Below are 9,829 nucleotides of genomic sequence, written 5' to 3' on the forward strand. Positions count from 1 at the left end.
ACTAAATTCTCCCTCAGTGTACCCGAACGAGTGGCGATTTTCACAGTAACTTCATTGCAGTGTTAATATAAGCCTTACTTGAGAACTAATGAATAAACTTTAAACAGCCTGACATTGGTCCTTCCCAACGGCACCGAGATGAAGTGAGTAGACCCTCCAGAGTCTACAAATTCCCCACCCGTACCCCACCCCCACAAACACCTTCCTCCTGCCCCCGGCCAAGCCGGGAATGGGACGTTGAGTGGTTGTACGAGGCCAGCTTCTGCACCCTGACTGGGTACCTGTGTTTGATCGCTGTTTTCTGTTGGTTCCTTTCAGTGTTGGATTGGAGGCCTCACTCCGTCAAGATGAGCTGGTCCGTGCTGGCACGGTTTCTCAAGGAGGTGGACAGCCACTCCAGGTTCGTGGGTAAGATCTGGCTGGTTGTCCTGATGATTTGCCGCTTTGCCCTCCTGGAGCTGGGCGGAGCTGCCGCTTACGGGGATGAGCAGAGCGCCTTCAGCTGCGACTCCCAGCAGCTGGGCTGTGAGACCGCCTGCTACAATTCCTTCGCGCCCTTGTCCCACGCCCGCTTCTGGGCCTTCCACATCGTCACGGTCTCAGTGCCGCCCGTCGCGTACCTGGGCTGCGCCCTCCAGCGGATCGCTCGGGCGGAGGGCAGGAGGGGGGCGCGCCGCGGGGCCGAGGAGGGCGCGGAGCCTGACGATAAGGTGGGCCCCACGGCCTGCGTGGAGATTGGGCGCCAGCCCGAGGCTGACAGGAAAACCCCTGAGAAGCAGCAGCATGATGGGCGGAGGCGTACGAAGGAGGACGGCCTCATGAAGCTCTACACCTCCCAACTCCTGCTGAGAACACTCTTGGAGGTCGCTTTCCTGGTGGGTCAGTACTTTCTCTACGGGTTTAAGGTGCCAAACGTCCACAAATGCGGTAGCCACCCGTGTCCCTTTCAGGTTGACTGCGTCGTGCCCCGTTCCACGGAGAAAACCATCTTCTTGCTGGTCATGTTCACGTCCGGCGCTCTCTGCTCCTTCCTCAACTTTGCCGAGCTCTTTCACCTGGGCCTTGGTGGCGTCCGGGACGGTTTGAGGGGCAGGCGCTCGGCCTTCCCTGTCTCACGCACTGCCTCCTTCACCCTGGACAGCGAGGACGAGGCGGCCAGGGAGGCCGGGCAAGCTGGACCGGGAAGACTGGAGATGTCGGAGGCCGTTCGCCAACCCGTGAAGAGTCTCCAGGGGCGGCTGAAGATGGCTAACCGCGAGCCGGGGGAGATCCCTCACCAGCTGAGGAGTGAGTCAGGCGGCATGGTGGGCGACCAGAACCGACTGAACTCTGCCCAGGAAGAAGCCTCCTCCATCTCCTCATAAACCAGACCCACCATCCCAGGGATTCATCAGGTGAATGTCCATTTCACTCCCTCCTCTGTGTATCTTTCCTTAGGGAATGGGACTCTGCACACTGCTCCAATTGAGGCCTTCCCAAGGCTCTGTAAACTTGCAGCAAGATATCGTTACTCCTGCACTTAAATCCCGTGTAATAAAGTCCATCACCTCACTTGCCTTCTTCACAGCTTGCTGAATCTGCCTGCCAGCTTTTAGCGACTTATGAATAAGGGCAACCTTTGAATTCCCCAACCTCTATCTAAAAACAATCTTACTTTCTGTTTTCATCAAATCCTACAGTGCAGAATGAGGCCATTCAGCCCATTGAGTCTAGACCAATAAAAATCCCACCCAGGCCCCATCCCCATAAACCCATGCATTTACCCTAACTCGTCCCCTGGCACTAGGGGCAATTTAGCATGGCCAACCCATTTAACCTGTACATCTTTGGACTGTGGGAGGGAACATGGGTGGCACAGTGGCACAGTGGGTTAGCACTGCTGCTTCACAGCGCCAGGGACCCGAGTTCGGTTCCCAGCACGGGTCACTGTCTGTGTGGAGTTTGCATGTTTTTCCTGTGTCTGTGTGGGTTTCCTCCGGGTGCTCCGGTTTCCTCCCACGTTCAAAGATGTGTGGGTTAGGTGGATTGGCCGTGCTAAATTGCCCCTTAGTATCAGGGGACTAGTTAGGGTAGTTAGTAGGACTAGGAGGCACAGCCTCAAGGTAAAAGGGGGGGCGGTTTAGAACGGAGTTGAGGAGGAACTTCTTCACTCAAAGGGTGGTGAATCTCTGGAATTCTCTGCCCGTTGAAGTGGTGGAGGCTGCCTCGCTAAATATTTTTAAGACGCGGGTTGATGGGTTTTTGATAAGAGAGGGGATTAAGGGTTATGGGGAGAGGGCGGGAAAGTGGAACTGAGCCACAACAGATCAGCCATGATCTTATTGAATGGCGGGGCAGGCTCGAAGGGCTAGATGGCCTACTCCTGCTCCTATTTCTTATGTTCTTATGTTATGTTCTAAATGCATGGGTTTTTGGGGATAGGGCCTGGGTGGGATTGCGGTCGGTGCAGTCTCGATGGGCCAAATGGCCTCCTCTCGCACAGTAAAATTCTATGAAGTGGAAACCGGAGCACCCAGAAGAAAACCCACACAGACACGGGGAGGACATACAAACTCCGCAAAAACAGTGACCTGAGGCCGGAATTGAACTGGGGTCACTGCAGCGGGACTGGAGAATCCTGCTGGCGTGAACAGCCAGGGAACCCCATCCATGATTTCCCTTTGACAAATCCATGCGACCTTGTCCAGTTTTACCAGTAATTTCTAGATGTTTTTAGTCAGAGGTTGGGGAATTCAAAGGTTGCCCTCATTCAAAAGTTGCCAAGAGCTAGCAGGCAGATTCAGCAAGCTGTGAAGAAGGCAAGTGAGGTGATGGACTTTATTACACAGGATTTAAGTGCAGGAGTGAAGATCATTCTCGCTACATCATTGCTTACAGTAGATTCTAACGTTCTCCCCACTGCTGACGTCAGACTCGAGGGGCTAAGTGGCCTTCTCCTGCTGCTATGTTCCTTCCTGTGTCTCGCTGATGATGTGAAGAAACCAACCACTCGCTACCCTCACAGGTAACCATTTCTCCTTTTACCTTTTGCAGGTCGGCAGATGCAATGCCGATGGAACAGGCTCTTCGACCGTGAGATTTGGAGACAGTTGATGCTCGCAGCAGTGAGAGGATCTTGACTATGTTACAATCCCAGCTGATGATACGAGTGGACAAGTCAGATCCCAGGATGGAACTTGGTTTGATGGACCCTAAGTTCAGCTTTTGCTTAGAAGGCAGTAACTGAGATTCTGCAAATGAGCTTTTAACGAAAGTAAACGTTTATTAAACACAAAAAGAATAATTACATTACACTATTCCTTCTACACTTTTATAAATATGTACAGATTCATAAGGATAATGCAACATATAAAATCCATCTTGTACCCTCATGTTCAGAGTAAATACACAGTCCACATAAACCAATAGACAAACTCTGCTCTGAAACCTAGCGACAGTTCCCACTCAGAGTAACTTCTACGGACTTGTCATCAGCTCCTCAGATACTGAAGCAGCCTATGTCCAAATGCAGCGAGGCCTGGGCCATATCCAAACAGGGGGTTTGAGTTTAAGAGTCGTGGGGTTATGCTGCAACTATACAGGATCTTGATGAGACCACATTTGGAATATTGTGCGCAGCTCTGGTCACCTCACTATAAGAAGGATGTGGAAGCATCGGAGAGAGTGCAGAGGGGATTTACCAGGATGCTGCCTGGTTTGGAAGGTAGGTCTTATGAGGAAAGGTTGAAAGAGCTGGGGCTTTTCTCTTTAGAGTGGAGGAGGATGAGAGGCGACTTAGTAGAGGTTTATAAGATGATGAGGGGGATAGATAGAGTGGACGTGCAGAGACTATTTCCTCGGGTGGATGTAGCTGTTACTAGGGGGCATAACTATAAGGTTCATGGTGGGAGATATAGGAAGGATGTCCGAGGTAGGTTCTTTACTCAGAGAGTGGTTAGGGTGTGGAACAGACTGCCTGCTGTGATAGTGGAGTCGGACACTTTAGGAACTTTCAAGCAGTTATTGGATAGGTACACACCAGAATGATAGGGAGTGGGATAGCTTGATCTTGGGTTCCGACACAGCTTGGCACAACATCGAGGGCCAAAGGGCCTGCACTGTTCTATGTTCTATATTCTATGTTCAATCTTGTGCTGAAAACTGGCAAGTAACATCCGTGCTACACAAGTGTCAGACAATAACCACCTCCAACTATCCAGTCATTGACATTCAATGAGATCACCGTCATTAAATTCCCACAATCCACCTCACCGAGATTACCATTGGCCAATAACTCAACCAGACCGGAGATATAAAAACTGCAGCGACAAGAGCAGCGCAGAATCTCGGGATCAGCGTTCTGGAGATTGATATTCAGTTCCTGGAGACTCCAGGACACCTCTGGAGGGGAGGTGACTAGGTGTGTAGATGAGGATAGTGCAGTTGGTGTAGTCTACATGGACTTCAGTAAGGCTTCTGACAAGGTACCTCATGAGGTATTAATCAAGATGTTAAAAGCCCATGGGATCTGGGGCAATTTAGCAAACTGGGTCCAAAATTGGGTCTGTGGCAGGAGGCAGAGAGAGTGATGGTTGAAGGTTGGTTTTGTGACTGGAAGCCTGTGTCCTGTGGTCTTCCACAGGGATCGGTGCTGGGTCCCTTGTTGTTTGTAGTGTACATTAATGATCTGGATGTGAATGTTGGAGGTGTAATAAGTAAGTCTGCAGAGGATACTAGAATTGATGGTTTGGTGAACAGTGAGAAGCAAAGCCTCAGATTACAGGATGATATAGATGGACTGGTTAGATAGCCAGAACAGTGGAGTTTAAGGCTGAAAAGTGTGAGTTGATGCATTTTGCAGGTTCTAACAAGGCTGGGGAATTTATAATGAACAGTGGGACACTAAGAAGTACAGAGGATCAGAGGGACCTTGGGGTGCATGTACATAGATTTCTGAAGACAGTGTGACAGTTTGATAAGGTGGTTAACAAGGCATGTGGGATATTTAGTAGTGAATAAGTGCTGGAAATTGGGATTGGAATAGATAGGTGCTTAATGGCTAGGGTGAACGCAATGGGCTGAAAGGCCTCTTTCTGTGCTATAAAACTCCTTGGGCCAAACCTTCTCACCCAACCCATCAGAGGAATTGTAACGGGTGGGACAGGACCATGCAAATTTTCATTAACCTCGGATGGGATTTTTTGGTTTTGGCGCAGCCAAAAGATTCCATCCTCGGATCTACATCACTAAACCCCCCAGCTCTATATTCTTCCACAGGAGGAAACATTCTCTCTACACCCACCCTGTCAACAGCCATCAGGATCTTAAAGGTTTCAGTCAAGTTGCCTCTTACTAATCAAAACTCCAATAGATACAAACCCAACCTGTCCAACTTCTCCAAAGACAATCTCTGAACTATTTCCATTTATACTGTCCATTAAATAAGGAGACCAGTACTGTACACACTACTCCAAATGTGGCTTCACCAATGACCAATACAACTGAAGTATAACCTCCCTTCTTTTGTATTCAATTCCCCCCGCAATAAATGATAACATTCGACTACCTTTTCTAATTACTTACTGTACTAGCCTTTTGTAATTCATGCATTAGGACACCCAGATCCCTCTGCATCTCGGAGCTCTGCAATCTCTCGCCATTTAGGTTACATGACTTTCATTCTCCCAGCCAAAATTACACATTCGCCCACGCCGTACCCCATTTTTTATTCATTCATGAGACATGGGCATCGCTGGCTGACCAGCATTTATTGCCCACCCCTAGTTGCCCTTGAGAGAAGGAGAGAGGAACTTTGCAAGGAGAAGAACGTTGCAAGGAGAGGTTGAAACCTTGGAGGTGGATCCTCGGTGAGGGCACCTGAGAGAAAGCATAATTTGGGAGAAGATTCAAGACGTGTTTTTTGTGAGCGGAGGTAAGAGTTTTGAGTATGAAAGATAGAAGCATCTGTCTTGGTTTCAGTGAGTGGATGCCTGACCACTTTTCACCTGTTGGCTCACATGGTCTGTATACTTACTGAGAACATTAGAGCATAAGATAGATAGTGAAAATGGTGCAATCTGTATAAATCTGTAAATCTCTGTAAAGGTGTAGCTGTGGGATAAAGGAGTTGTGTAATATAACTTATCAATTCTTGCTGGATGAATGTTTTATTATTTTGCTGTAAGTTTATCTGCTGAGTCCTGTGACTGTTCAGTTGCTGCCCTCCACGTTCCTCAATAAAAGATTAAAGTTGGGATTGATCAAGCCAGATTCCATCCTGGGATTCGACGCACCTGGCAACAACATCAGCTGGGATCATAACACTATTTTCCAATCAAATGAAACTTCTCCTAACGTAGAGAATTTCGAAAGATTAAAACTCATGCATAAACCATGTCTCACACTCTAATTGTTCCCCGCTGACAAACCTGTTTGTTATTCTTTGTATATTTTGTACAGCCTGAATTGGATCTCCCTTAATCTGATGCACATATAATTCCCTAAATTTGTACCCCCTTTATTGTGGAGTTCCACTAGAGGCAGACAAAAGTGTCGGGGATCAACGAAAGACTTGAATAAGACACTCACCGAGTGTTAAAATGGGCAGCATTTTAAATTTTAAATTTCCTTCAACCAGTTTAACAATGTTCTATATTCTGGTCGCCACATTACAGGAAGGATGTGGCGACTATGGAGAGGGTGCAGAAGAGGTTTATCAGGATGCTGCCTGGATTAGAGGGAATGAGCTATAAGGAGAGACTGGGCAAACCAGGCTTGTTTTTTCTGGAGCAGTGTAGGCTGAGGGGAGACCTGACAGACGTCTATAAAATGATGAGAGGCATCAATAGGGTTGACAGTCAGAATCTTTTTCCCAGAGTTGAAGTGTCTAAAACTAGGAGGCGTGCACTTAAGATGAGAGGGGGAAAGTCAAAGGAGATGTGAGGTGCAATTTTAGTTAATCGCGGATGGTGGGACCTCTCTTGGAATCTTTCGCTCTGCTTGGAATCTTTCTATTCTGTGCATTCAAGTCTGCAACTGCATCTCAGTTAATCAATCATTTAACCTCATTTCCATGCCCTCAATCCGCCATCTACAAAGCACAAGTCAGGAGTGTTTGGAATACTTTCCATTTGCCTGGATGAGCACAGCTCCAACAACACTCAAGAAGCTCAACATCAGCCAGGATAAAGCAGCCCTGCTTGATTGCTATCCCTTCCACAAACCTTCGCTCCCTCCATCACTGGCACAGAGTGGTAGCCACGTGCACCATCTACATCACAGGAACTCACCAAGGCTCCTCAGACAGCACTTTCCAAACCCACGACCTCTACCACCTGGAAGGTCAAAGGCAGCAGATACCCGGGAGCACCACCAACTGGAGATTCCCCTCCAGGTCACTCACCATCCTGACTTGGAAATATATCAGCCTTTCCTTCACTGCTGCTGGGTCAAAACCCCGAAACTCCCTCCCTAACAGCACTGTGGGTGTACCTACATCACAGGGACTGCAGCGGTTCAAGAAGGCAGCTCACCACCACCATCTCAAGGCACAACTAGGGATGGGTAATAAATGCTGGATTGTGAATTGATTTTTGAAAATTCTGTGCTTTAATCAACGACTTAACTGTTTTATTGAATCATTGATTTGATTTTTTGTATTCTATTAGCCTTGTCGTGCATTTCTATATGGTTGTAAACCCGGAATAGAACAGACCTTAACTACTCTCCAGCTACTTAACAGATACCTGCCAAGCGATATCCCTGAAATAGGGCAAGAACCTAGAAAAAGTTTTGAAAAAACAAAGGCGAACCTCCCTGTCCTCCTCATCGGGCATCCTCAGCTTCCGGCTCTCTGCTAAGGTCACACACTAGTGCTCGGTGACACAGTTTGTCATTATGTGCTCTGAAAATGAAGGTATTCGCTAGACCCAAGTACACACAATTCACATGATGAGAAACACCACGTGACCAAGACTCAAGAGAGAGAGAGAGAGAAAGAGAAAGAGTTTCTGGATTCAGCAGAGTAACTGCATATCATATATATACAATACGGTTATACCCTGATAAACCAGTTATTGTTTAAATATACCAATGTCTCAGCAGTTGTCCTTCAACCAGTTTAACAATGTTCTATATTCACATGAATATACAAGGAATAGAGGGATATAGACCAAGGGCAGGCAGAAGGGATTAGTTTAATTTGGTGACATGTTTGGCCAGAGGGCCTGTTCATGTACAGTTCTATGTTCTAATGTGTAACATGGTGGCAGCTTTGATGGATCCCAAAATCTTGCAAATTCTGTTTTATTGGCAATTGCAAGTCTGACCCAGAAGAGGAGTGCCAAAGTCACTGGAGTCAGTTAGAGAACTCCAAACTGTTCCAGTGGGACTCCAGCACAGCGCGTGATGGTCCATGAATAAAACTCCTGGCCAACCCATCATAGGCTTTGAGTCGAAGAACCAAGAGAAGAACATGGCACCGCTGAGCACTCCTTCAAATGGGTGAAAAAGAAACTTGTATTTTCTTAAGGTGCCCTGGGCACCTTTAAGCTAGCAAGTGTGGGTTTCAACAAGTCAGTAAGATATAGGAGCAGAAGTAGGCCATTCAGCCCATCCAGTCTGCCCTGTCATTCAGTGAGATTGTGGCTGACCTGATATGGTAGTCACCAACTTCACTTTACTCCCTGATCCCCCTAACCCTCGATTCCCTTACTGATTATATATCTGTCCATCTCAGCCTTGGACATACTTAATGACCCAGTCGCTACAGCCTTTTGTGATAAAGACTTCCACAGTTTCACTACCCACAGTTCTGGTGCCCTTATCGAAGGAAAAATGTGTTGGTATTAGAGGCAGTCCAGAGAAGGGTCACGAGGTTGATTCCGAGGAGAGAGGGATTTTCTTATGAGGAGAGGTTGAGTAGGTTGGCCTGTACTCACTGGAGTTTAGAAGAATTGAGACATACAAGATTCTCAGCGGGACTGACAGGATAGATGATCAGAAGTTGTTTCACGGTTTATTTATTAGTGTCACAAGTAGGTTACATTAACACTGCAATGAAATTATTGTGAAAATCCCCTAGTTGCCACACTCTGGCACCTGTTTGGGTTACACTGAGGGAGAATTTAGCAATGCACCCTAACCAACACGTCTTTCAGACTGTGGGAGGAAACTGGAGCACCCGGAGGAAACCCACACAGACGCGGGGAGAATGTGCAAACTCCACACAGACAGTGACCCGAGCCAGGAATCAAACCTGGGTCCTTGGCGCTGTGAGGCAGCAGTGCTAACCACCGTGCAACCTTGTGGGAGAGTATAGGACCAGGAGGCAGAATCTCAGAGTAAGGAGTTCATCCATTGAAGAATGAGGTGGGGAGGGATTTCTTCTCTTGGAGAGTAGCCAGGGTGACTCATCGCTCAACTTCCCCCACAATTGACATCTCATCAAGGCATCACGTAGCAGCACATGACACAGTGGTAGCACTGCTGCACAGGGATCCGAATTCAACTCTCTGTCTGTGTGGAGTTTGCACATTCTCCCCGTGTCTGCCTGGGTTTCCTATGGATGCTCCGGTTTCCCCCCCACAGTGCCGGTTAGGTGGATTGGCCATGCTAAAATTGCCCCTTAATGTCCCAAGATGTGCAGGTTAGGTGAATTGGTAAATGTGTGGGGTTATAGTGATAGGGCTCCATCCTCTGGCCCTTTTGTGTAGAGCAAATCACACATAGGGGACATGTATTGAACCTAATCTTTGCTTAATCACTCTAGTCAAATGCTTTTCTTACACCCTCATACAGGCCAAGTGTAGTGAGTCCACACCCAGGGAGGGACGGCAGAGATCACTAACCT

The 9,829-nt window shown here is 47.8% G+C and overlaps 1 pseudogene; it reads left to right on the plus strand.

Moving 5' to 3' along the window:
• Positions 1-347: 347 nt before the first annotated feature.
• LOC145350224 (gap junction gamma-1 protein pseudogene) lies at positions 348-1,364 on the plus strand (annotated as a pseudogene).
• Positions 1,365-9,829: the final 8,465 nt, after the last annotated feature.

This window comes from Carcharhinus amblyrhynchos, chromosome 11 (genome assembly GCF_965287045.1).
Source record: "Carcharhinus amblyrhynchos chromosome 11, sCarAmb.v2.hapA, whole genome shotgun sequence".
Taxonomy (NCBI): domain Eukaryota; kingdom Metazoa; phylum Chordata; class Chondrichthyes; order Carcharhiniformes; family Carcharhinidae; genus Carcharhinus; species Carcharhinus amblyrhynchos.